This window comes from Colias eurytheme, chromosome 26, assembly GCF_061535395.1.
Source record: "Colias eurytheme isolate Ceu_HAF_F1 chromosome 26, ilColEury1 Martin Lab GWU primary, whole genome shotgun sequence".
Classification (NCBI taxonomy): Eukaryota; Metazoa; Arthropoda; class Insecta; order Lepidoptera; family Pieridae; genus Colias; species Colias eurytheme.
This window is the reverse complement of record NC_143005.1, coordinates 7,685,840-7,713,826: the sequence shown is the minus strand read 5'-3', so window position 1 is coordinate 7,713,826 and position 27,987 is coordinate 7,685,840. Positions and strand designations below refer to the sequence as shown.

The 27,987-nt window shown below is 33.9% G+C and overlaps 1 protein-coding gene across 5 annotated transcripts in view; it reads right to left on the bottom strand.

Moving 5' to 3' along the window:
* Synd (protein kinase C and casein kinase substrate in neurons protein Synd) overlaps positions 1-27,987 on the bottom strand; it is a 107,107-nt gene that overhangs the window by 60,980 nt on the left and 18,140 nt on the right. The gene's annotated exons all lie outside the window — the stretch shown is intronic.

The window sequence follows — 27,987 nt, the reverse complement described above, 5'->3', positions numbered from 1 at the left end:
CCGAATAACGCGGAAGTTCTTAACATCATCCACTTTATCATCAACATACACAATATAAAGTATTCCGTTGCACGCTTGGCCTAGGCCCGCGTGTAATGAGTATCCCTTTCAAGTAAAGGAGAAAAATAAATATAAAAAAAAAAATAATAATAATAAATAATAAACACATTTATTGTCAGAATCACATCATGATAACAAATTGATTTACAAAGGAAAAACAAATAAAAGAAAAATAATAAGAATAAGAAGAAGCTTATTCCTAAGAAACAGTAGGTAATGTGGCAGTGAGTGACCTGACAAATGGAGCCAACTCAGTTTATGATGGCAAGGTGATTAATACCTTACCACCACTGATTTTCAGTGACCCCAAGTGACTATTGGAGTTTCAGTCTAGAATTACATGTAATGAAAATTTAACATGAGTATATTATGTGAAGGGTATATTTCTATTAATATGATAGATATAATACATATATATATAATATCAGTATGTAATTATGTATATAATGTAAATAAATAAAATGAAATTATGTATACAATGTTAATAATAATTATAACGATAGATAGGCAGAGAATAAATGCGTATATAATATTATGATATAAAATAGATATTTAATGTGTAATTCGATACAAATGCACTAAGTGTTAGAACAGGATTTTAAAATATGTTTCCGGTATTGAAAACGAAAATTATTAATATTTGTCAAACTGGTTAATGGTGGTGGGATGTTGTTCCAACACTTAGTGGCATTGTATCGAAAGCTACCCTTGAATGCAGCTGAGTGGTGCTTGGGTATGGATAGTTTACAGTTTGCAGACCTAGTTAGGTAGTTTAAGGCACTTCGTTCACCTACCCATGCGAGTTTTTCGTAGAGATATGTGGGTATTTTCGACTGCATCAATCCAAAAAGTAAAGTGGCAAAGTGTACCTGGCGTCTTTTTTTCATATTTAGGAGGTATTTGATGGTCAAGTGGATGTTTTACAGTTAACAATAAAGGGATATAATATGGTCATGTTCATCTTTTACAGATTACAATAAAATCTACTACTGAAAAACATATTCAAGCTACCTACTTAACTCCTAAAGTACACAAGTCTTTATCACATGATGCATCATGCATGTGACATATCGAATTACAGTTTCGCAAGAAACACCAAACAATTATGTATAACCATTTATTACTCGGGTGTAACACATAAGAGTGAGCCGTAATTCATCGCTCGTTGACTAACAATAAAAATATGTAATGCGTTACTCAAGCATTCAATCAATACGAACAAATTCCGCTTACAATAAATAACCGCGATTATATTTATTATATCATAATTATTGAGACGCACGCATATTCGCCGTTCGTCCAGAAACCGAGTTACATCAATGATACTGTTATGCATCATGCGTGGTCACGTCCGTTTAAACATTCGATTGTTAAACATTTACTAGGGCTGGTACGAGAAAGTTTTCAGTGATTTAAAAATTGTATTTATAAATGAATTTGTTGACACACGAAGATAAGTGAAACGCGTTGAGATCGGCAGGAAATAATGTTGTAAGAAAACATCAGTGTGTAAGTGTTTTATTCAAATATCCGTATACAAATAAACACTCTCCTAATATCTTCATATGGTATCAATTTGGGGCAGATGCATAACAAATCTGTTTATCTAATAGAGTTCTTATCAAAACAATGAACAGTATCTCATGTAAACTGGCCTTAGTTAGTTAGTTTCATATTTCTTGTCAGTTAGTCGGTTAGTTAGGTAGTCATTGTGTCAATAACAAAATATAATTAAAAATCCTCTCATTTTAGTTTTTACTATATTTAACAAGTAATCATCGCCAACCCTATTTACAGGTTAGCAAGATTTACAAATAGTGATTACCTAGCGCCTTTCACTCGGCCTATACGAGGTGTCCGGCCGTTCGCTGTCAATGCTTACACATACATACATAATATTTAATTTTCAACTAATTCCGCACCATTGTTTGGGATTGCGTTTACACTTTATGTACCTCCTTATGCAATGCGTGTCAATACTTTGTTAACGTGAAATATACATTTTGAGAGAAGATGATAATTTTGTTTTTGGATATTGATCGTAGTCGGTTATGTTGAATTTAGTTTTGTTTGCAGATGCAGAGTATAGAGAAGACGTTTTAAATGTCACTATTTAGGTACTATTTTAAATCTACATTCAAACTAGCGTTCCTAAACGTAAATCCCTAAAAAAACCTCCATTAGGTTCTATCGACGCAAAACCTGGCAATCCAATTCGAAACAAATAAACCTATCATTCGTCACCATTTATTTACACATCTGATATCATATTTTTAATAGATAAAAATATCACAATGACGCACCCATTTAAATGACCTTAATATACACTCTGTATAAGACACTAACATCTTTTCATACTGCACTGCGACATGCACACACTAAACAATCCATACTAATATGTATTATAAATGCGAAAGTAACTCTGTCTGTCTGTCTGTTACTCAATCACGCCTTAACTACTGAACCAATTTGCATGAAATTTGGTATACCTAGAGATATTTTCATACCCGAGAAAGGACATACTTAGGCTACTTTTTATCCCGGGAAATAGGATAGATTTTATCCCGGAAATCCCACGGGAACGGGAACTATGCGGGTTTTTCTTTGACGGGGCGGGCGAAGCTGCGGGTGGAAAGCTAGTATATTATATACTCGTACTATTATTAAGTGTGAGTATTGTTCCATATTCCTTAATGACGCAAATGTATGAGCTGTAAATCCTACTATCCTACTAATATTATAAATGCGAAAGTTTGTAATGATGTGTATGTGTTGTGTGTTAATACTCTTTCACGCAAATTCTACTGAACCTTATACAATGAAATTTGGCACACATATGAAGGTAACTTGGATTAACACATATGATAGGTTTTATCCCGGAAATCCCACGGGAACGGGAACTATGCGGGTTTTTCTTTGAAAACGCGGGCGAAGCCGCTGGCGGAAAGCTAGTACAATATATACTCGTACTATAATAATAATAAGTGTTAGTATTGTTCCATATTCTATAATGACGCAAATATATGAGCCGTAAATACTAAATAGTTAACAAAAGAAGCGGTCGTTCCACGCGTCGAGACAAAAGCGTGTAAGAAATTAATTTTACTTACATACTATGAATAATAAAGTTTCATGAATAGGTTATTTAGGATCGCGTAAATGTATACGAGTGTAAAATTTACGAGTGAATACTAATTAAGATTATCTTACTTTAGTATACGTGAAATTAATGTTAAGTTGAAATGGTGCTAGCAATGAAAAATGAAAATAATGTTAGAAGACGCAAACGTTCGTATGATCGTATGAAATAAACGTAATATAGGTTCATTTTTATTGTGTTTATGTGATATCATAACGATCAGTCCAATATAGACCAGTTAAATATATTAATTTTTAACTATTTCTTAACGATTCCCCCATCACCTAGAATACATTAGCGCTACGCTTAGAATAATATATTGACAAAAACTTGCCTAAAAGTTTATCATCACAATAAGTTAACGGTGTCTTTTAAAACTTTATTCCATTCTATATTTGACCAATCGAATTACAAACAAATTAACAATACTTTATACAACTCAAGCTTCAAGAACCAAGAGGTAGGAGGTAGGTTTTAACTAAGAGTAGGTTAACACAATTCACTCATACTTAAATCAATGTATACATATAAAAAGTGCATATTAACATGTAATGAGAGCACTTCACTTGAGTGATGATTACACAACCGACAAGTTGTTAGTTATTATGTCATATATACAGAAATATAGAGGCTATATGAGAAACTAGTATTGTGCATTACAATTACCTACTTCATTCATAAGAGGGATATATCGTGATATTAATATGCGATGGGTCACCTTATTTTATTTTAGCGTGTTACTTTTAACTGATGTTATCGATGTTTTCGTCCTGCAAATTGCAATGGAGATTTATCAATAGTAGGTACCTACCGTTAATGTAAGTGATAATAATAATAAAAAAGTACGGCTGTTGCCTGAATATCAGCCATGGTTCCTATAGGACTTATAATAATAATTACTTATATTTGATAGCATTTATTATTTATGTGTTGTTATACATATGTTCAAGAGTTTTCTATGCATCTTTGAATTAAGCATTTATTAGCAACTACAAACAAAAATAATTATTCGAATCTGCGACCTCTCGATCTGTAGGTACCTACTAAGCGAACCACACATACGTACATAGGTCACATGAGTAGAAAGACGGAACAGAGACTAAGCTTCAAACAACCGCGCGAATCGATTACACTACTACAAGTACGCGGGGCATGTGTGTGTGACCTCAGGCCGCTTGTCGCGTACGCAGCGATTCTGGAAAAAACCGGTTTGCGCTTGCACAGGCTGAGGACAGTCTCAGGGTTGATACGACGCACGTTGTTTGTTTTATTAGTTGCAACTTGCAAGTTTGAATATTTTAATATAAAACGTAATATTTTATTGTTAAAAATGGTTGTTTATTGTACTGTGTGTATGAATCATCCTAGAAAAACTAAAAATATATCATACTTCAACTATCCCAGGGAGTACAATAGGTGAGTAAATATTTTGATTATTACTTTTTCAAGTAAGTACCTACTTGCGTTTATTTTATTAGGTCCTTTTTTAATAAGAAGAGAATTGTACACGGTGTGTTTTTACCTTTCATTATTATTTATAAGTTTAACATTTGTAAGTATGTATGTAATTGTGTGTAATTATAAAACTATTTAACAAATGTTTTGTTTAATTTGTCTTAACCTATTGTGACAACCCTACCAAAATAGGTAACAATTTTGCACGTTCTTAAGAAGCTTAGTCTCTGTTCCGTCTTTCTACTCATGTGCATAGGTCATAGTTATGTGCAACTAACTCACACACCAAACACACACACAGCTAGGATGTGTCCGCTTCAATGGAGCGATGTAAGGAAGACATCGATAGCATTACATTGTCCCATGGTCATGTGGCAATGCATCGTTGAGGATACGGGTCATTTCTTTATACACTGACTTTGCAGCATCTCTAACTGAAATGGATTAGTTTAATTGACCATAGAACCTATGGCTATAATGCTAAACAATGTTAAAATGAAATCGAGTATCACCTTGGTTGGTATATTTATAATGTTATATATCTTCTTTTCAATAAGAGTTAAATCAGTGAATTTTCACTGTGAGTTGATGTTATTTATCTTGCTCTAGCCTCTAGGGTAAAAACATTTTACTAAATAGACAAATATTATAAGAAGACAAGTAATAATTTCAAATCGCGACCTTATATCAACAGAAACAATTTGATTTAGTCACAGGTTTTACGATATTCAATAAATTACCGATAACAACGAGTTACACACTGTGTTATAACACATATGATTATGAAAAAAAAATCGGTCTGTCACAGCAACGTAAACTCACCCCAAATAGTGCAGCATGTGCCCCAATTTGCCCTTGCACCGTCTGCCGCGTCGTTTGTTTCGTATCTTCGCCATTTATCACAAGTTTTATCACTACTCAAATTGCTTTTATTGCGTGAAGAATCTCGGAATTATTTTACAATTAAGTCCTCTATAATATAATAAAATAATCTAACCGCCTTAATAATCAAGTTACAAGTTCATTTATAGAAAGATAATTAATTATAATATTTTTCGAAAACCATATATGAAACTTTTATTGATTATATTTAACGAGATGATTATCTCGATATAAATAATTAAAATATATCTATTAGCGATATCTTTAGATCTAATAAATCTTATCTTTAGAAATTATTATCTGCACATACAGACAGTATTAATTAACAGTGAATTATGAATCATTTCGGAATCTTGATAACAACTCTAAACAGAGATAGAGGTACGAATCTATACTAATTATTATAAGGCGATAATCTCGGGTACTATTGGTCCGAATTGAAAAATTCTTTCGATGTTAGATAGCCCATTTATAGAGGAAGGCTATAGGCTATAACTATATCATCTCACTAAGACCAGGAGCGGAGCACTGCGGGTAAAACCACGGAGCACAGGTAGTATCTACTTAATAGTAGCTAACGCTAACAGAGGCACAAACACACACACATACGTTGTTTTGATTAACTACGTGCCTATAAATATCTTTGAAATATATAGCTCGATAGATAATACTTTTTATAGCAACGCGCAATTTATATCACATTGTTATTTTTCCAAACTGGCTATTATGTTGAAAGTTTTCACAAAATAAGATTGCGAAAATTAAGTCTAAATATAGATCTCTCACAATGCTTTTAAATCTTATCGTTTCTGAAATTAAGGAGGTTCAAAAAATATTTCTTCTTTTTAAATAATGGATGTTTAGGAACATTTAAAACTAAAAGTGTTCAACGAATGTCGATAAATTAAAAACGTGATGCAACATCAAACGTAAAAAGATCTTTCGCGACAATTTTTTGAATAAATCATTAGAGAAAAGAAATCATAAACAAACTTTTACCCCATTACCAGTATAATACGTATATTCATATATATATATAACAATCCTATCCAACAGTTGTCTGGTAGAGATAGCTTATAAGCGATAAGGTCGCCTTTTTAACGTGGTAAATGTTTCTTTCCATTTTGTTTTCTTCTCTATTTTTGTGTGTGTTAAATATCTTGTTTTTTCTTTCAAATAAAGTGTATAGTAATTTATTAATTGCAGTTTGTATGGATAGATATTAGATACCTACAAATCTATCCGCTTCAAAATATTAATAAATACATATAATTGTCAGTATAATAAGATTATATTTATGTAACAAACGAACAAGTTACGTTACGGCAGTGACCAAGGAACCGGTCAGTCAGCCTTTAATACCCACTGAGTGAGAACTGTCGCCTGAGGGCACGTAATTGCATTTTAATTTGGAAAAATCGATTTAATACAATTAATTGATTCACGGGTAATCGAAACGATATCGATTTCGTGCGTGATTGACGTGGTAGGTCGTATGGAGACAAGTACCTGCCTAAAAATAAGTAAGGAATAGGGAAGGTTAAGTCTTTATAATTGCAAACAAAACACTACTAGGTAGGTACTTCAATAATGTGTATAATTATACATTAGAGAGCCTCCATCTATTAAATAGTATTAAGTATAATTAATTGTACTTATTTAAAAAGTCTTAGAAGAACATCGAGCATGAAATACTAAGAGGTATATCAAAATTCTGTCTCACGAATGCATAGCATTCGATCAGCAATCATCGAAATACCTCATTATATTCATGGTATACCTAAATGTCAAATATTTTCTATTCAGAGGGCTAAGGTGTGAATATTCCTATAATCCTAGATGCTAGTCAATAGAGAATACTAAAATTCCAATATGGGCATATCATTTATTACAGACGACTTAAATAGCAATGGCTTTTGCGTTTATTATGAAATTACTCGTAAACCGTTTCTACTTATTATTTTAGTTGGAAATTTAGCTTGAAATTGTGCTATGTTTTTAACAAAGTCCAGGCGAAGTAATCAGTCACATGGCAGAGGTACATTAAAATTTGAAATAGTTAGTAGTAGTAGAAACTAGATTTGAATATTTTAATCGTCTAGATTTAATTGAACCTAGAAAGGATTTCATTTACATTTTAATTTTTTATTAATAAACCTGTATCTGTAAATTTTATTAACTGCATTTAAAAATATACCTACGGCAACAACCTGTATAGTTAAAATATACTTTTCCAAAAGAGGAAATCCGAAATAGAAAACATTACAACTACATATATGATCCTACTCGTTTCAAACATTCTAGAACTATTCATTGCAAAAAATAACAATATCCACGTGATTCTCGTATGTAAAAAAACTAGACAGCCATTGATCATATACGCTCTTGCAACAGTTTTAATGCCTGCATCGCTACCGACACAGTATAATCAGACTCACAAATAGACCCACTTAAAATTCGACAAACCGCGTTGATATATTTAGCTCGTGACGGCAGATATAATCCGAGATTCTTCACGAATTTTCTATAAATATATAAACACAACACTACACACTCGACTCTTTATACACTACACTCTACGTCTACACGATCGGAACATAACTGAAACGAGTCAAAATCGGAATGACATCAAATTTTAAACATATCCCAAAAAAAGCTAACTTGACGTAAACTTAGCACGCGATAATCGACCTTATAGTTACGTAGGTGTGTCACTTGGTGTGGTTTTGGCTGAAAAACTGAGTTGTTCTTGCGACCTTGTATGGACTAATGATTCACGCAGGCCTCACACGTAAGCCGTTGTTATCGAATGGAGGTTTTCGTTATATCGAAGATCATCGATGCGCTCGTAATTTTTAATTGGAGTGTCAATAACCTTTTAATTTGAGCGTGCATCGAGAAATACTTCATAGTGGAAGCAGTTATCATATCGGTATTAGAATTAAATATGCATTTCAAACTTGTACTAAAATAATAAGCCTAATTTTATATTCGATTGCATAACGTTTACTGAAATTAAATTATATGTAGATATTTACTTGGTTGATATACTTTTATGTTTGTAAATAATTTTAATATTGACCATAGATTTTATAAAATAAACAATCAAAATAGTAGGATGTTTTTCTTTTTATTAACCGACTATTATTTTATACAAAAACGAAACTGTTCTCTAAATCAATTTCCACAATTTAATACCCAAGGGACTTAATTACCTAGAATCTCATCAATACATATAATAAAATTCTTGAAAAGTGATGTCTGTACAAGGAAAATATGTAAAAAAAAATTAGCAGGGGTTATTATTAAATCGACCCCAAACCCAAAACTGTAGTAAAATTTTTGTTTGTTTTTGTTTTAAAAAAATTCCAAGCACCAGAACGACAGGAAATTTAAATATTGTATTCTAATTGTGTTTTGCACAATTTTATTAAATTGCGACTGGATGAAAATTTTGTTCGTGGTCTTCGTCGTCGTTGGTAGGGTGAACAAATCCTTAGCAAAACATCATACGCTTACGTCAATTAGTATCGATAGTGGATTCTATTCCTTTGCGTTTTGACGTTTGTTTGCTGCACGATACATTGTCAAAAACATCCATACAAGGAAGGAAGGAAAATAAATTTGCTCCCTGGTACCTAAAAATAATATGACATAATTTAAAATAAACTTTACGTAGAAAATTAATTAGGCATTTTTTTTTTTTTATTTTTTAGCTCAGTTTTATAATAAATTTTACTAACAGTTCTTTTGATTATTTATGGTAGTACGTGTTTCCTCAATAAAAGTTAAGTAGTAACTACTATGCAGTCACTAATCACTATTCCACGCGGACGAAGTCGCGGGCACAGCTAGTATATAATATATTACTATCCTTTCAAAGTATTATCTGATAACAATCCACCGAATACAATAATCCATAGATAAGATCCATATAAGATCCAAGGACACACCTCTACAAATGGAACTCAAACTATTCGGAAATAGCTTATGAGTTATAGTGTGAACAATAAATTCAATGAACCAATATTAGCTAGGTATATCTCAATCATTTAAGTACATTATGTACCCTAATGGCATCTATATTCCATGCCGAATTCAACCACATTCATTAGAATGTGTGAATAAGCAAAAACGCGTATTTCCAAACTATACATAGCCAGAACGCAACCATAGGAAACTGCTCGTGTATACTTTGTAATGCTGTTTTTAAGTTTGTTATTACAATATATACACGAATTTTGCGTACTGATCGTGTATACTTTGTAACGCGGATGCTTGCTTCTTCGTTCCAAACTATACACGATCAGTACGCAAAATATGTATAAACTAAATATAGCTACTACACAACTTACGCTTGAGCGAAATAATAAATATATAGGCAATCAAAGACTTGTACAGCTATATCTATCTACTTTTATTCTTTTTGATTGATTCAGTAAAATATAATAGAATAAAAATATTATTACCTAGGTAAGCTTAGAAAAATAAGTAATTATGTAACAGATATATAAGGGCTACCTATGGGTTAGGTTAGGTTCGTGTTTTTTTTAACTACACAAAAATAGGAGCCCCGCGAAGCGCGGCTCCGTCGCCTCGCAACCGTCTTCTTCTGAACTTATTAGATTCTTACATTTTAGCACTATTGTCAATTGTAAGTCGTGCAGTATTAGGGAATGCAAACCGGTTTCACCGAAATTCGAAAACCCGGGTTTTTGTGATATTTTAAACGATAAAAAAACTCGGTTATTTTTAAAAAGTTTCCGGTTTTTCGGTATTTTCGGTTTTTTTGTAACGGCAACACTATAGCACTGTCAAAGTGACATTTGTGAAGCAAAACCGCCAACCGTTTCAACTGTCATCATAATTTTCTTATAAGAGATGTTTGTTTCTAAGATTTAATAAGTTTTGACTATTTTAAAAGTATAAATCATAGAAACAATAGTGAATTAATCGTAAAATTCAAGTGTTCATCGTACAGTACTGGTGTTTTTGTAAGTATTTTATTGGTTTTGTATGCAGTTTCAAATTGTTTTGTGTAACACTAATAATGGACTAAATTATGATTAAACTATTAGTTAAAGGGTGCATTATGTTATAATTATTTATTGTTATATGCTATTGCTAGCTACATTGAATGATATTTGCACAGAACAGAACATACAATGTCGGTCTTACTTGCTAATGCAATAGTCACATTTTTAACCGCATTAATTTTAAAAAGGCACTAAAATCTATTTGAAAAGGCATGAATTCTAGCTTAAGCGCAATTTTTTTTGTTGCTGATGATCGCTCGACCGATACTTAATATAAAAATGTACGTAATTACAAATTTCTTATCGCTTAGGTCTGTTATATTCCGTAATCTGTTGCTTTCAGTTCAGTATGGGGGACTTTGTGGAAAACACGAAAAAGTCTGAAAACAAAACTAGCGTGTGGCTACACTTTTTAAAATCGAAGACTAAGTCTGAAGCTAAGTGCAAGCATTGCAATAAAATACTTTTGACTTCCGGAGGTTCAACATCGGCACTCCGAAATCACTTAAAAAATAAACATTTGATTTCATTAGATTCTTCAAAAATAGCCCATCAGCAGCTAGAAAATGAAGAGGCTACACCTTCAACTTCTAAGAAACCAAAGAAAATTACAGAATATCTCACAACTTCTGACTCTATGGAACTAACTATTTCAAGAATGGTTACTCTGGATGGTATAGCTTTCAGGGTATTTGCTAATTCTGCTGATTTAAGGAGACTGTTCAAAAAAAGTAACTATGCCCTTCCAGCCTCAGCTAACACAATAAAAAATATTGTCATGAAATGCAGCCAGAATGTCAAAGATGAAGTCAAATGTGTGTTAGCTTCTTTAAAAAAGGACGGAAAAAAATGTTCTTTGACGGCAGATGAATGGGTGTCTACTCGCAATCGTCGTTATATGAACATTAATTTGCATTCTCCAGACTTAAACAATAAAGAACATATCAACTTAGGACTTGCTCGAATAGAGGGGTCAGCCACAGCCATAAAGTGCGCTAATGTTTTACAAACACGACTTCAAGAATTTGATTTGTCTCTCGAAGACGATATTTCTGGGCTGACTAGCGATGCAGCTGCAGTGATGATGAAAATGGGGAAATGTTTACCCGTACATCATCAACTTTGCTATGCCCATGCCATACAATTAGCCGTGCTAGATGTACTCTATAATAAAAAAACAGTAGTTGATGAAAGGTCATGTGGAGATGATGAAGGAACGGAAATAGAAGGCATTAATTTACATCAATCTGATTCAGACGAAGAAGATGACGAAGAAGATGGTATTGTATTTGAAACAGATAATAGGCAACAATCAGATGTTTCTAATCAGCACTACAAAGATATCATTCAAAGGGTTAGAAAAGTAGTTAAGTTGTTCAGAAAATCTGCAACTAAAAATGATGTGATGCTACAGAAATATGTGAAAGAGAAGTTTGGTCGGGAGTTGTGTGTGATCCTTGATTGCAAAACTCGTTGGAGTTCACTGTGCAATATGATTATTAGATTTTTAGAACTCTATGAGTGTATACAAAAAGCCTTGCTTGATTTAAAGTCGGACATCCGTTTCACTGACAACGAAATCACTTCTCTAACAGAATTGAAAGATCTACTTGAAACAGTCAAAGGAGTTGTAGAAGTACTATGTTTAGAAGATGCAACTCTTCTTACAGCCGATACTGCATTCAAATGTTTGTTTAATAAACTATCGGGCTATAACAGTGTACTGAGTTCTGAACTGCATGCAGCTTTAAAGAAGAGGATCGGAGAAAGATACCTTTTAATTCAAGGCGTCTTAAAATACTTAAACGACGCTCAAGATTTTTTCGAAGATGAATCTATTTTTCCTAAACCGACGGTAGAGTTTATAAAAAGTATTGTTACGAAAATTGCTTTCGACGATGATGAAAACGTTCCTTTGGCATCACATGTAAATTTAGCCATTTCTGCTCCTGCATTCAAAAGTTTTAAAGAGGAGCTTTTACATAAATTGAAACCAACTAAAAGTAATATTGCCCCTACTTTGTTTGCATCCAATTTAGAAAAGAACAAAATGGTTTTATGTGAAATGGCGTTACACGAAAATGGCGGTGGTCGCGGAAAATTGTTAACAAAGGCATACCAAGCTCTTATTACTATCAAGCCGACAAGTGTCGAATCAGAACGAGCATTTTCTACAGCCGGTTATTTTTGTAATAAGATAAGATCTCGTTTAAATGACTCTTCTCTGGATGCTTTGATTTTCTTAAGATCTCATTTCCTTTCCAAAAAGTTTTAAGTTTTCAGATAATTTATGCTCTTTTATTAGTTGATTTATGTCTTTATGAATCTACTATTTTTATATGATTATATTGTTTTGCTTAGTTTAGGTTTAGGTTAATAGCATTTTTATTGTTATTTGTAGGTGGATAGGTGGATGCACTAGATAAAACGTTCCTAAAATACTTTAAAAAACCTTTTTAAAAGCAATGTTTATTAAGTTAAGAATTACATTTTTATAAGTTAATTTGTTAATTTCAATATTTTAGTTTAGCGAATTACTTTGTCTAAAGTTGATTATTGTAAAACTGATTCCTATTTCCTACTTCGTAATAAATAAACTAAACATTTTATATTTGTTTCCATGTAATTTATTTAAAAAAGTACTTACAAAAAAAAAACTCATTTTAAACTCGATTTCACCGAAAACCGGGTTTTTTGAAATAGAACTCGAAAAAAAACCCGGGTTTTAATTTTGGCGGGTTTTGCATTCCCTATGCAGTATAGTCGGGAACGAAGACACAAGCATCTTCGATACAAAAAATAAGATCAGTTCGCAACATTACCTACACAATACACATGCATTTTAATAATGGATTTCAAAACAGCAATACAATAATATAAACGCGAGCAATGGAAAGACGCCACGCTTACTCCGAAACATACACGATTAGTCCGCATGCGTACTGGCGCTGTATATTTTGGAGCGCTATTCTTTCTTACTTCACTACAAAGTATACGCGAGTATTTGCGTATTGCTGTTGTATATATTGGAAGAACTTTGTAAAAAAGTTAGTTCCAAACTATACGTGATTAGTTTCACACCGTTGCGTACTGGCCTTGTATAGTTTGGAAAGACGCAGCAAAAACAATGACAGTGCCCTAATAAAAAGATTCACATCACACACTAGAATAATAATTAATTAAAGTATACGAAATATTTAATATTTGGAGTTTGGACCAAATAAAAAAAATCATTAGCTAGTGTTTAATTCTACACAAGTTTAATACATAACTAGATTAAAGACCGCCTATAACAATGAGGAAAATATTAACATTACCCTCAAATAATTAAATTCGGAAATAAAAAACTTCAAACTACCCTCATTGTTCTTTATAAAAGCAACAATACTATAATAACAAACAAGAAATATGAGAGAATATTGTATATTCCGTGCGTCCATTGTTTTTCTTTGGCTTCAGTTATTTTCATTAAGATTTAAAAGGAAGGTCGTTTTGAATGAACATAATAAGGTCAACGGTTAGTGTTCAAGGCATTTATAAATGTAATTAAACGGATTTCCTATTCCACTATTGATTCCTGAGGTTATACACGTGGAGAGAAAAGTAATTTTATACTCTAACAGGTTTGATGCAAATGTATCAATTATTACAACGAACAAATATTTGATTATTTCAATTTTAAAAGTACATAATTACGTTTTATTTTTTGGTGGTGATCTTCAAATTTTAAAGATATTCCTTTCCATTTTAGATGGCGATTTTCACTGTTGATCAAAAGGACCCTTCAGGCTTCAGCTCCTTACGAGTGGATGGCCTAAAGGTTCACTTCATATCTGTAGCGATATGGCAAAGGCTCCCCCTTGGGGATCTCGAAGCTCGCCGGCGCCGCAGAAAGATTACGAATATAATCATATTTTGGTTTGAGGTTGTGTTGGTCCAGTGTTAAGTTGTATATTTAGGAGTGTGTTTAATTTTGATTAGATGCAGAATTTTATAGGGTTTTATGTATTGATGGTTTTAGTTATACGTTTACGATTATTATATGTATTATATGTATAAAACTATTCAGCACTCAAGCTATATCCATGTTCAAATTGCTGTATTATAAACAATAACCATAAATAAGCTACGACTGCAGTTTATCTAAATTCTAAATATAGTCGTGGTCGTAGCTTAAAAAAAATTACAACAAGTATTGTATACAAATTCGCAATTATACACGCATTACACAGCCATGAAACGCACTATAGCACGTAGGTACAATCGGTTAATTTCTCTCAAGTTCCGAGTAACCGACCTTCGCTTAATTAAGCTGTGAACCGTCGAACTGTGACCCTTGAAGCCGCTTCCGAAATAGGAAATAATCTCACACTTGCGTAAATTGTGTTATTATAGTATACTAGCGGTCCGCCCCGGCTTCGCCCGTGGTACATATTTACGTTTTCTCTACATAAAAACCATCCTCGTACTTCAAGGAATATAATAAAAAAAGAATTATCGAAATCGGTTCAGCCGCTCTCGAGTTATGCGCTTACCAACACATTTTGCGATTCATTTTTATATATAAAAGATGCGAATGTCGCAGTATATATGTTTGTTGCACAATACGTGCAACAACAACTGGACAATTTTTGCAAACGGAATAGTACTGATTCACCAGTAACTATCCGAATCAATATTATTAGTTATTACAGATACACAGACATTAGACTTACAAATAGATAAATAGACAGATAGCTATAAGATTATTATAGTTCATCGTATATATGTAACATTCGGGTGCACTAACACGGTCGTGGAATGCGAGCCGACCTGCCTCAAGGAAGGGACGCGCACCGGTTCACCTTTCGCGAGTTTGAGCCAGTGCAGCGGCGTGGGATGTAGTGATATTTTTTATTTGTTTATATTGTATGGTACTGCGTGGACATTAATATTATACAGAGGAAATATTTGATTTCAAATATTTGAGTTGCGATCTGGTTTTCTCAGAAGACATTTTTGAAATGTTTTGATTGCAAGCAAGTTTTTTTAACGTAAATTATGTATGTATATAATCGGGAAATATATTATGCGTTAAGTATTATTACATATTACTCAAATTCGATATCTTTTGAAAAGGCTCATGTTATATTTTACACGTTATGGATGCTGAATTGCTGAGGTATTAAAAGCTTAGATGGAAACGGTCATGTTTCCGTTATGTAACGTAGGTGGAGAATGGAGATAGCCAGATATTTTAATCCGTCAGTCCTCGGATCACAGACACAATAGAAAATCTATTGTGTCTCGGCCCGATCGGGCCGCTCGGTGGTCAATGGGTTAATACGCTTTTTATATTCTAATCAGTTAACAGTTAAGAGCCACTTATTTTAGCACATCTGTCCCACGGCCTAGGCCACTTCTATTAATTATACATTAAAATTATGCCTTATACTAAAACAAGAATATCCACATTTTAAATCTAATCTAATTTATTGCTTTGCAAATTTGCATTTTAATTACATTATTCATAAAGCACACAACCGATTGCCGTTTTGGCAAACATCTCCGCGAATAACAAAACACCAGACCCGTATTGTATATTAATAATATTTATTATGTTAATATATTTCACGCATGTTAACTTTCGCATACAATTTCCATGAACTACCGTTATAACACAGTCTCGCCTTATTCACAGTTAATATATATTTGTCTTAAATCTTATTTAATTAATTAAAAACTTAGCAAATGAAGGTATGTTAGAAAGTTAGTAAATTAAAACGCGTGTAACAATCTAGACGAGAAACCTTGTATTCATTAAGAACTTGTAAGAACTTCGACAGACTTTTTTAATTAAATTGTAATGTACTATTTTTAGCTCGCTTTATAAATGTAGCAGCCAAATATTCCAGGACAAGTTTTTAACAAAATATGATCAATAAAACAAATGTATTTGTATACACGCTTAAGTTTTGTAAGTAAACTTTGTACTATATAAACAGATCAAAAGGTAATCTTTGAAATTTAAATGATCTGTTCAAGGGACTTTAAATTAAAACAAACACCTACTCCGCAAGAATCAGAAGCCACCCCCAAACATTGCGGCTATGATTTGATCACAATCTGATGGCATTGTGTGCGCGTGCGTCTACGCCCAGTGTTTGTTTTGCTGTGATGCTAGCAATGAGAGACGGCGGAGTATTAGAGATAAATGTGGAAGTACTTCCTTTTGACTAAAATTAAAAGATGCGTAGATTTTCTACAAGCTTTTACTTCAATTAACAAAAATGTATTAAGCAAATGATCAAGTTTTTACCTATGTAGATCTGAATAATATTCAAATATATACTATTGAGGGTGAACAGTTATAGGTTGAGCTTTTCTGGAACCATAAATATAATATCGTGCTTTAATTTACCTTTCTGCTATAAGTTATTAGTTATTACTATTTCATAGTTCATTTAAACGTACTTATAAAAGTACCTAACTAACTATATTATGTACAAACAATACACTACTATATTTCTAACATCGCTATATCCCACACATTGCACCACACACGAAGATCACCGCACCTTTCGTCTCGGCAAATATTGTTCGGCACTTGTACTCAGTTACGTGAGTGTATAAGTGTGTCACATTAGTTATGTACTCGTGTGTGAACATTACGTTTGAGTACGGAGCATTCAGCTTGGAAATCATCAAAGAAATTGTTAATTGCTGTTCAGTTTAATTGATACACAATTAAATATTGTATGTTTAATTATGGGAATTAGAATTACTAATTTTAACTACTGAACGTTTATCTTTATAGGTACCTACTTACAATTTCGAGCATACAACCACAGATTAGAGAATAGTTACTTCGTAACGTGCTGGCCACGGACAATTCGCTATAGCGAAAATTCGCGCGGCGCGACTGGCGGCGCGTCTTGCGAATGAATCAAATGTATGGAAATGTACTGGGCATGCCACGCGCAGCGGCGACCAGCGAGACGACCGGCGAATTTCCCCGCGCGAATCGCGCGGCACGACTAGCGATCGAAACAAATGTATGAGTTATTACGGCGCAGGCCACGGAGTCGAGCGGCAGACGCGGCGACTACTCCCGGAGCGAACTTAATTTAAAATAGTTTGTTTTTTTTTCGCGAAAATGGAGACGGAAGCTTTTATTGCAGAAATTCTAGCTAGACCAGCTATTTGGAAGTCTAGCCACCCGCAACATAATTTTTCATCATGCCTATATTTTTCATATTTTTGGTGGAATTCTCCGTCTGTAACACGATTTCTATTTAATTCGTGTACTCCACTATATCTTCCAAACATTAAATCTTGAGCAAAAAAGCTGCTACTCTCCAAACAACGTCGAGCTAACTTTGATAAAGCCATCTCGTCTCCTCGTCTACACTGGTCGCGGCGGCGAACGCAACTGCCCGTGGCGTGCTTACCGCGCCGCGCGAATTGCCGCGCCGCCAGTCGCGCCGTCGGTCGCGCCGCCGGTGTCCGTGGCCAAGGTGTTACAGATACATCACTCCCATACAAAAGCTAAAATACCTACGCTATATTTACCTACAAAATGCGCCGCAACTCGGCTGCAGTAAGAAATGTACTCTACGAACACGCACCGAGAAGCGAGTTTCCCGCGCACGCCGCGTGATTGCGTCATCAAACGAAAACTTTAGGGTTGTACCGAGCGCGTAAATTAAACACAGAGTTGCTGAAACACTTAATTTTTTATTGTTAATTATATTCGTTACATTATACAATAAAAAAAATTAAATCTGATAGTAGTTGTTTCCTTCGGTTTCACCCGCGTGGACCCGCTATATGTGTCTTCTGGTTCCTGTTTAGGCAATTGAAAAAAAGACAATTCCTTGTTATTCACTCTTGAACTCCGACACCCGTCCACATCGCAATAACCGGGCATCTTGGTAGCGAGCGCGGGAAACGTGACACGGGTGCGCAGTCTCGCGTGTGCCAACCAACTGCCGCTTGGGTCGGTACCGACCTACTGTGCGGTAGGCACTTATAGCGCGACCTTGAGCGAGTGATGGAGGCCTGATACAACGGACCTGAAAATTTGCTTGGAATGCTATAGTTAATTTAGTGCTATGTTTAGTCTATTGTTCCATCAAATTATTATATCGCTACTCCTCTAGAAATATCGAAAGCAACTCAGTCTGTGATGGGCATTTTTTAACCGCCGAACCTATTGGGTCACAAACACATATCAATCAACTCTTTATAAATTTTCAAAATGGTAAAAAACAGAAGCCTACCCTCCATGAGTCCATCCATCACTCTACGAAGTACTGAAACTCGTTAACCCTTTCAAAGGCGATCATACCAACCACACAGGACAATACGACCCCGTAGCATTGTGTTCATTTATGCCCAGCTACAGTCGACTTCCAATTTTTTACAGGCTCTGTATCCACGTACTCTTTGCATTTTATAGCATATAGGTAGACCTACAATTTTTCACGGGCTCTGTACCCACCTACTCTGTACTCTTTTGTCTTTTTTTTAGAGATCGATGATCGTGAATAGGCAATATGTTACGAACGTATTGGATATTAGAATACAATGTGTTGTGTAACTATTTATTGTTTCGTATTGGAAATGTATTGTCAAAAAAACATGAGATATGAACGTTTTACTGTTATTTTGAACGATTTTTATGTAGGTTAACCCACATTTAACTAGAAGTTTTGAATAAGTAATGTACCAACTGCTTTGTTCGCCTAATTAAAAAATATCTATACGTCTATAATATCACAAATTCTACTCCAAATAAAAAATTCAATTATAATACAAAGCTACTTTATCCTACCCGCAAAAACGCACAACCAAAATAAGGAAGCGCACAAATAGAGCGCATTTGTTCGCATTACACGTTGAATCACGAATCGTATAGCTGCGTAGGCGCAGGCTTACGGACGCACCTATTCACCACCTGCCGTAATAATTGTATCGATACTTTTTTATACTTCTTTTTTCGATATTTCGTTTATCCGAATGTGTTACGCTGTTTTTGTTACGCTACAGTTAAACTATTTTTAGACGAATTTCGTGGAAACTGTGACAACAAACAACTTATGATTGGTTATAGTTTTTGTATGTCCAAGTTGTCACTTGAACTGAGTACCCGAGTATTGTAATATGTAACTTAATAACACAATAATTTATTTATGTATAAATGAAAAAGTCGATCAATATGTATACTGACAAATTTATTCATTACCTTCCCTACTAAGCATAACAAACAAAATGGTTTTAAAAGATAGGAACAAATAATTATAGGCATTCCAACAAACCTATCTACTTTTCCATATTTCTACAGCTCATCATCTATCTCTATGAGTATAAAACTATCGATAAAAACGAACAACACTAACACAACGGCAGTTGTTCCGTAGCAGGTGCGGATGTAACCGCCGCGGATGGTCTTGCGCCGCGTGGTTGTCGCTTTACTCATACGCTGGTATACTTTCGCTTGAGATCTTTGAGAACACCTCATCAACCAGGTATTGAGAGTCGTGACGTCATAGGGCAGCAAGAGAATCCGTTTACTCATGACACATGCCTTCTATAAGGTGCTGATAATTGGCATGTAATTATGATAATAAATCCGAAAGTATGTGGCAATGGTCTGCGTGCTCTATCACTCCGCATTTAAAGGACGATTATCCCGTGGGAACAAGAATATCAGTCACCTATATCTATAACAACCTACCAGAAAGAAGCAGATGTTCTGCCATTAAGCTAGCTCCTTCCTAGTATCTACTAGGAAGCTTGTAAGGCTATACTTTACCAGAACTAGTCCATATTTCACTAGAAGTATAACATACACAATTACCTACTAAACTAAACAACAATCCTAGTGCACGAGGTAAATCCAGTAATCAATACAACAAGGTACGGATCCTGCGCGCGTGTCTGCAGCTGCATCGAGCGTGGATTCTTGGAAGCCGAGTGACCTCTGTTCGACATTCAATGCCAGATCACAGAAACTTACACGGGTGTAGTTAATGTATCGCGGAAGAATTAATTATGCAAAATAAATCAGAAGTGATACATGATTTAAAAATAGACGAAAGGATCTCAAGAAAAGGGTCAACGATGAATTTAACTCGCATCGCTACATTACCAATTCCGTAATTTTCCTTCAATAATAGCAGCAGAACATCAATCCGTCACAAGGTCCGTCCTACAATAATAATATCTCAGAGATATATAAAACGTTTGAGATATTATTTTAATTACTTAACAGTAGGTACCTCTTCTAATTGTTATGTAAATTTATTCAGAATACAAAGACATTATTCAAATTTTGCGTAATTATATACGAATGGCCATCAAATTTTAATAGCGGTATCTTACGTTATACTACACTTTGGAAACACGAATACGTCATTGTACATACTTTTGTCTTGTTACACAAAACTAGACTTGCAACTACATATTACTTTTCCATGCTAATAAATTCTCAACAGCCACCGTACAATACTTATAGTTCATACAATTAACGTACAGCTTCCTATTCTACAAAACGCCGTGTCCTATCTGCTCCATAACCAAAGCAGTTTGTACAGAACTAACTCAACACTTGAACACGTAAGAGCGACTACCTCATCACGAAGGACCACTATGTAAACTAAAGCACACTAAAGCTTACAAACTACAAACATAAAGCAAAGAGCCGACGTGTCACGTGACTACCTCACTGTAACCATAGACCACATATTATAGATAAAACCATACACTTGTATTAAATAACTGTAACCATAGACTATACACATATATTTGATAACTAGCTTTCCTCCAGCGGCTTGCCCCTGTAGTCAAAGAAAATTCCGAATAGTTCCCGTTCCCATGGGACTTCCGGAAAAAAAAACCCATCGCAAGTCCTTTCTCAGGTCTCAAGCTAACCATAGTTACACTTTTATACATATTTGTAAACTGTAACAATTACACACAATCGAACAATGCGTGCTACAACTGATTTGCATCACACAAGGACATTTTTGTTTGGACTTCACTTTTACTGTTTTCATTCATAGCGTATAACGGATGCCGAAGACGACGATTCATAGAACGTGTGCAGTCACGTGACAATGAATTCCTATAACCATTCATAATGTAATTTTATTTACTGAATTATCTTCGTAATACAATTTTATTAACTTGCCAAGAATGAAATTTCATTTCTCCTAAGATAATGCGATTAGCTACCGTACTTAATCGATTTAATTTTGAATTTTCAAATGCATACCTTTTTATAATGAAAGCCTTGCTTTTACAACTGATTTAAATATGATTGTTTAAGATGATGTCCGGCTACGTCACACAAAGCCATCATCTTTTGCTTTAGCGACCCTATTACCTACTACCCACCCCATTATCCTCCCTTTATCTATATGTAAATTGGTATTAGTCTCAAAAACTAATACTACGTTAGATATAAACGAAAATGAAAGCTACATACAACCGTTTCATAAATTCAACGCGAGTGTCAGATGTCGACACGGCCCAAAACACTCTCCCGGCACAATCTCTTCAAATTATCATCTCGCAAATAAAAAATATTTAACATTGCAGCCAGCAGCCATTTTTCACTTGCTCACTGAACTAAATTCAGATCGTAAAAGTAGAAAGTCCAAAACATTTAAATGTATGCAATTCCGAATTGTGAGTCCACTTTCTTGTCTGTTGTGTGCGTTAGTTATTAGTGGGTGTAATTAGTAATTATCGCCACAGATTATGTCAAATAATGTGTAGTCTGTGGACGGTCGTAATTGCTTTGGCTGTAACAAAAAAATCTAATTCAGTCTGCGTATAATGCGCTTTGGACGATGAAATTAAGCGGTGCGTGTTACAGGACTATTATTATTAGTTGGAATGCTCATCAAATTTACACTTACCTACACACAATATGTAATGCAATTAAATTCTAATAGAACAACACCTCGACATTATAGATAAGTATTGAAGAAAAACTATTACACTTACAGACGATATCTTATAAGAGTAACAAAAAATAAACATACCTGTCTCTATTTTTGTACACCCAAAAACTACAATGTAAGAATTAAATGCAGTAGTGCTATAAAATCAAACTGTATTAAATAATGCCTATAACGTATTGCATTGCAATATATTTTTGTTTACAAGCTATTACAATAACTAGGCTACACGGGCGGTGACGTCACAGCTGAGCACGCGCATGCACCGCTATTACGTCTCGCTCCGAACTCTCACGGCATATTCGTACAATACAACAATTCTACTGTTTTCAGGAGGAGAAACGGCAGGAGATGAAACGCAGCAGATTTTGTAAAAAAAAATCAATTTTCAAAATAGTGTTTGTACTTAGTTTTTACATGTTTTTCTTATAGAGAGCATACATTTGTGTTAATTTTATGTAAATTTTTCACAGGCACTACTTTTGCAAGGTACCTACAGTTGTAATAATATGTCACATGGAAATCTCCAGTATGTATAGTCGTAACCCTTCAATGTTATTTGAATGTTCACGACTATACATACTGACTATTATATTCCAAATATGTAGTTAGAATAATATAAACAATTTTCCATCATCATAAATAATTTTCTTCATTTGTAACATACAATAAATATGATTTAAAACAATTGTCTATTACGTTGAGAGCATAAACAATAAATTACCACTACTTGAAGCATAAAGAGGTAATTTAAAATAATGATGTTCTATCTATTGAATGCGAGGAATGCTACCTATTTCATTGACGTACGTATCAAATACTAGCTTTCCGCCGGCGGCTACACCCGCGGTTTCAAAGAAAAACTAGCATAGTTTCCGTTCCCGTGGAATTTCCGGGATAAAACCTATCTTATTTACTCGTGGATTATGTAGCTTTCGAATGGTGAAAGAATTTTTAAAATCGGTCCAGTAGTTTATGGTCCTATTCATTACAATCAAACAAACAAACAAAGTTTTCCTCTTTATAATATTAGTGTAGAAAAAATTCAATTTATTATTTTATTGAAAATTCATAAAAGCATTGCGAACGGCAACCTGTACGTTAAAAATATTTAATTGTACAGTACATAAAACATTTAAGAAGAATTTACAAATACGTTCCACGAAAAAAAACGAAATCGGGGTCAGTTTCACGGTTGGAAATCGGGAACATGTTAGGCAAGGGTAAACAATTTCGTCTACACGAAAATATAAATGAAAACGTCAAATTAGCCCCGTGATGTGGGGTAGAGCACGTGTACTTGACACAACGTGAACATGATGATAAATGATTGATGATTGACGATGTCATAAAAACTACACAAACAATTTACAGGCATTTTAACAAAATTATCGGCACTAACTAACACATTACACAATTCATATCATGTTCACATCATAAAAATTATACTTAAAAGTTAAAACTTTCCAATTTACACTTCACAAGGAGAAAATGCTCTATAACTTTAATGTTTAATACTTAAAAAATATATACATATACGTACATTAAACATTTTTGAAATTGGAATAATTGTACATACTTTCTTAAAATAATAATTCATAATGATTTTACAAAAAGAAAATTAAATTTTGATGAAATGTAAACTAGGTCATGATTTAATTCGTTTAGAAAAGCAAATCTTAGAATAGTGACGATTAATGCAGTTTTCATATCTTCCTCCACCGCGTCTGTCTGTCCCTTGATAATTTCAAAAACTACTGCACCGTTTTAAATTCTGTTTACCAATGGATAGCGTTAGTCTCGTCAAAATTTAAGTATGTAATTGGTTAAGTTTAAACAACGCAGGAAAACTTTTAAGATATAATATACGATTTATTCTTAGTGTAAACTACATACTAACTACAGTAGCGTTCATACACTACGCTCACGATACATAATACATAGTATGTGGCTCACGGAAGAAGTTATTTCGGTCCATTTTAGAGGGTTAGTCGCCTTGTTGGCGAAACTAGTTTACTGCTACGCGTTAATAGGTTCAATGGTCTTTTGCTATTATTTATTTTGTACAATATTAGAAGATATGAACAGTACGGAGTGTGATTATTTGTAGTGAGATACTGTATTACTAATTATAGAGGAACACAATTATGTTTGTGATGCTCAATGCTTTATAAATTAGTTATTAGCTGGTTGCAGATAAATTAAATACGCAATTATTATAATATCGTTAACATAGGAATGTTAACTACAAAGAAACTCATGGCTTACTTAGTTGGGAAAAAGTTGAAATATCGGGATCGCGTAAAATATTACAGACCATGAATAACATAAAATTCAATAGGAATAAACTCTAATATATCAATCAATGAGACTACGGTACAAATACCATATCTACGTCCAGGAATCAGTGTATTTATAATTGAGAAAAAAACGCTACAACCGCGTCTAAATTTATGTTCGTTTCAAGTAAAAAATAAACATAAATCCATGGAGTCGTCGGACATAAAAGAACGTGTTTTTTGAACGCATCGGGATCATAAACAGTTGTATTTATGGAGCGGCTTGTGTATTTTTTTAAAAGAAAAATGTAATAAAATACATCGTGTAGCGTCTGTTAATGTACAAATATGGTTAGGGTTGGTGAAAGAAAAAGCGCGTTATGAGTAATTTTCAGCTTGAGTGAAATTATCTTGATGTGAGATGTCGCATATTTTTTTAATTATTCCACATATCTGTAGGCATAAACAAAGTTAAAGACTTTTATAGACTTGAGTTAAAATGAAACTAACCACAAGATTTAGTATTTAATGCATGTGAAGGATATCTTCGAAACTGCAACATTTGAAAATTCCGAGCGAGCCGTTACGTAGGCACCTAAGTTTAGATATTTATCTATTTCACCGTTACATTTCAACCATTCTCTATTTTAGAACAATTTTATATTTATAACATATTTCACATTACATTGTAGTCACGATACAATAACATTTTGAATGTTAAAGCGGTCCAATTACATCATTAATGCATCCACGTATTAATATTGCACATAATACTAATGTTCCGTCACGACCACGACACGACAAATTAATAACATCGTGGTCGAAGCGTACATTGGGAGCACATTAGCATACCAATTGGGTCCTAAAGCCATCTAAAGCCACCTAATAGAGGCATACGACGTCGCTCACGATCTGTCGTGACTCGTGACGAACGTTATTGATAACGTGCCATTTGTAAGCCATTAGATTACCACGATGCGTTCGTAACTAGCTGCTGAAATATGACAATCGTTACCTATTTTGTTTAACTATGACTGTTAATTAATGGTTCGAGTGTATTGCAGGCGATTGAGACGTAACAAAATGTCGCAACAACCTCTCTTGTTATAACTTTGATTCAAATATGATTTACATTACTTACAAAGTTTTTCTTACATATAATCCTTTATAAATGAACCAATTTATACGACTAAAACCTAGTCATATGATACAAGACAAATACATATCAAACAAACTATGTTATGAAATAAATGCAACAACAAGACTATTATCGGAATTCATCACACACGTCAATTAGAATATATAGATTTAATGATCTTGCTCATTACACATAACATATTGCCTTGATTTACTTTCATTTTCAGTTACAATAATTTTGCTAACCTTGCAACATAAGTGCAATTAACCAATAGATAAATCATATAAATGTAATATTATAAAGGTTAAAAATATTACTTAGCTTCACGACTAATTAGCACCGTGACATACGAATAACACAAAGGTAATAACTATTTGGGCTAAGTTTGAACAAAATCCAATATTTTTTATGTGGCAATTCAGAACCATTTTAGAAGATTTCAAAAGTATTTGGCACAATTCAACAACTGTAGAGTGTAGGTATGACGATGAAATAATTGACGCACTCAAACACTTCAGTTTTACTGGAGCAAGACATTGGGAATTGCATCATATTTGGACCAAAGTCACTACTTTGCATTTTCTATCTTCACATTGTATTTGAATAGTTTTACTATGTACAAGAAAATAGATCAAACACACCGTTAGACAGGAAACATAACTGACTATGTATGTAAATACAAATGAAGATAAACTAAAATGCAATACACGAGTAAATTCACATAATGTTAATACGTACATCTTTAGGCATATGTACAATTTACCGCAGAGCAAAAATAAATTTAAGGAACATTTTTGCGATATATACATAAAACTGGTAACTCTGTCACTGTTCGAAGTGCTTTGCCATACCTTCTATAATAGCCATACAAGCTCTTTCCTTACCCTCCCCTAGTGGAGCTATCCAAACTATACCCCTTATTCACATGTGACAATAGAAACGCAGCGAGTATCTCGTAACAATACTAAGCGTTTAACCGCGACCCGTTCACCCATCACGCGTCACATCCGCTAGACTCCGGCGCAGCTGAATTGGCCTAGCATTGTAAGGACACCGGTCAACGACCTTGCTTATTGGATGATTGAGCATTTCTTATTCCATTGATTGTTGCGGATTTAGCTGGGAATCAGGCAAATTAGAGTGACTGGCTAGTTAGATAGCAAGGTTTCGAAGTACACACTGAAGATACATGATTTTGAAATAGTATTTTCCTGTGTGTTTCGCACAACACCTATGGAAGTTTAATTAACTCAGATGGTCTAATTATATTTTGAATTTACTTATCTTTTGAAATTCCTTCTATATTTTTCAGATTATTAAAGAGTAAATTTATATTTAGCCTTACTTAATCCGTTTAAAGCTTAAGCGCAATGGGAGGTCCCTTGATAAATTGAAGCTTATCGTGTGTACAATGGATGAACAAATCCAAAATATATTTCAGGAATAAGAGATATCATTAAGCTTTATCTGATGGACAAATAAACAGCAAGATCTTAATACTTATCACACAATATTGGTAGCAAGTTGCTTTCGTCGAAATAAATATACGCCATTATAAAATGGAGCAACCAGCTCTTTAACAAAATGCCTTTTTACCTTCTCTATCTACAACAACTTTACATAGACTTGTTACATGATTAGTATCTGCCGTCTAACACGGCTAACTATCAAGTGTTTGGTGACAGTTCACTTGCTGGACTTCATAGTGGGTTCAGTTAAATTGATTTAGTTACCAGTTGAATTGTCCTAATTACATGGAACGAATTTCCTAACGTTTTCAGCATAAAAGTGTAGAAGTTAGTATCAGTTCAAAAGATAGAAAGGCTGGTCAGTACCTACCTATCGATAAGACGAAATCAGTGCTATTTAAAAAGTATAAAAAGTAAAAACGCTTCTGTAGCAGCGTAGAATATTTCTATTACAATATTTGAATATTCACTAGTTCTACCATAACAACTCTGACGTACCTAATATACAACTTCTCTCTTTTACAACCTCCACATAACCATCAAAACAAAACTCATCAACCACTTCCTCTATTCCTAATCAT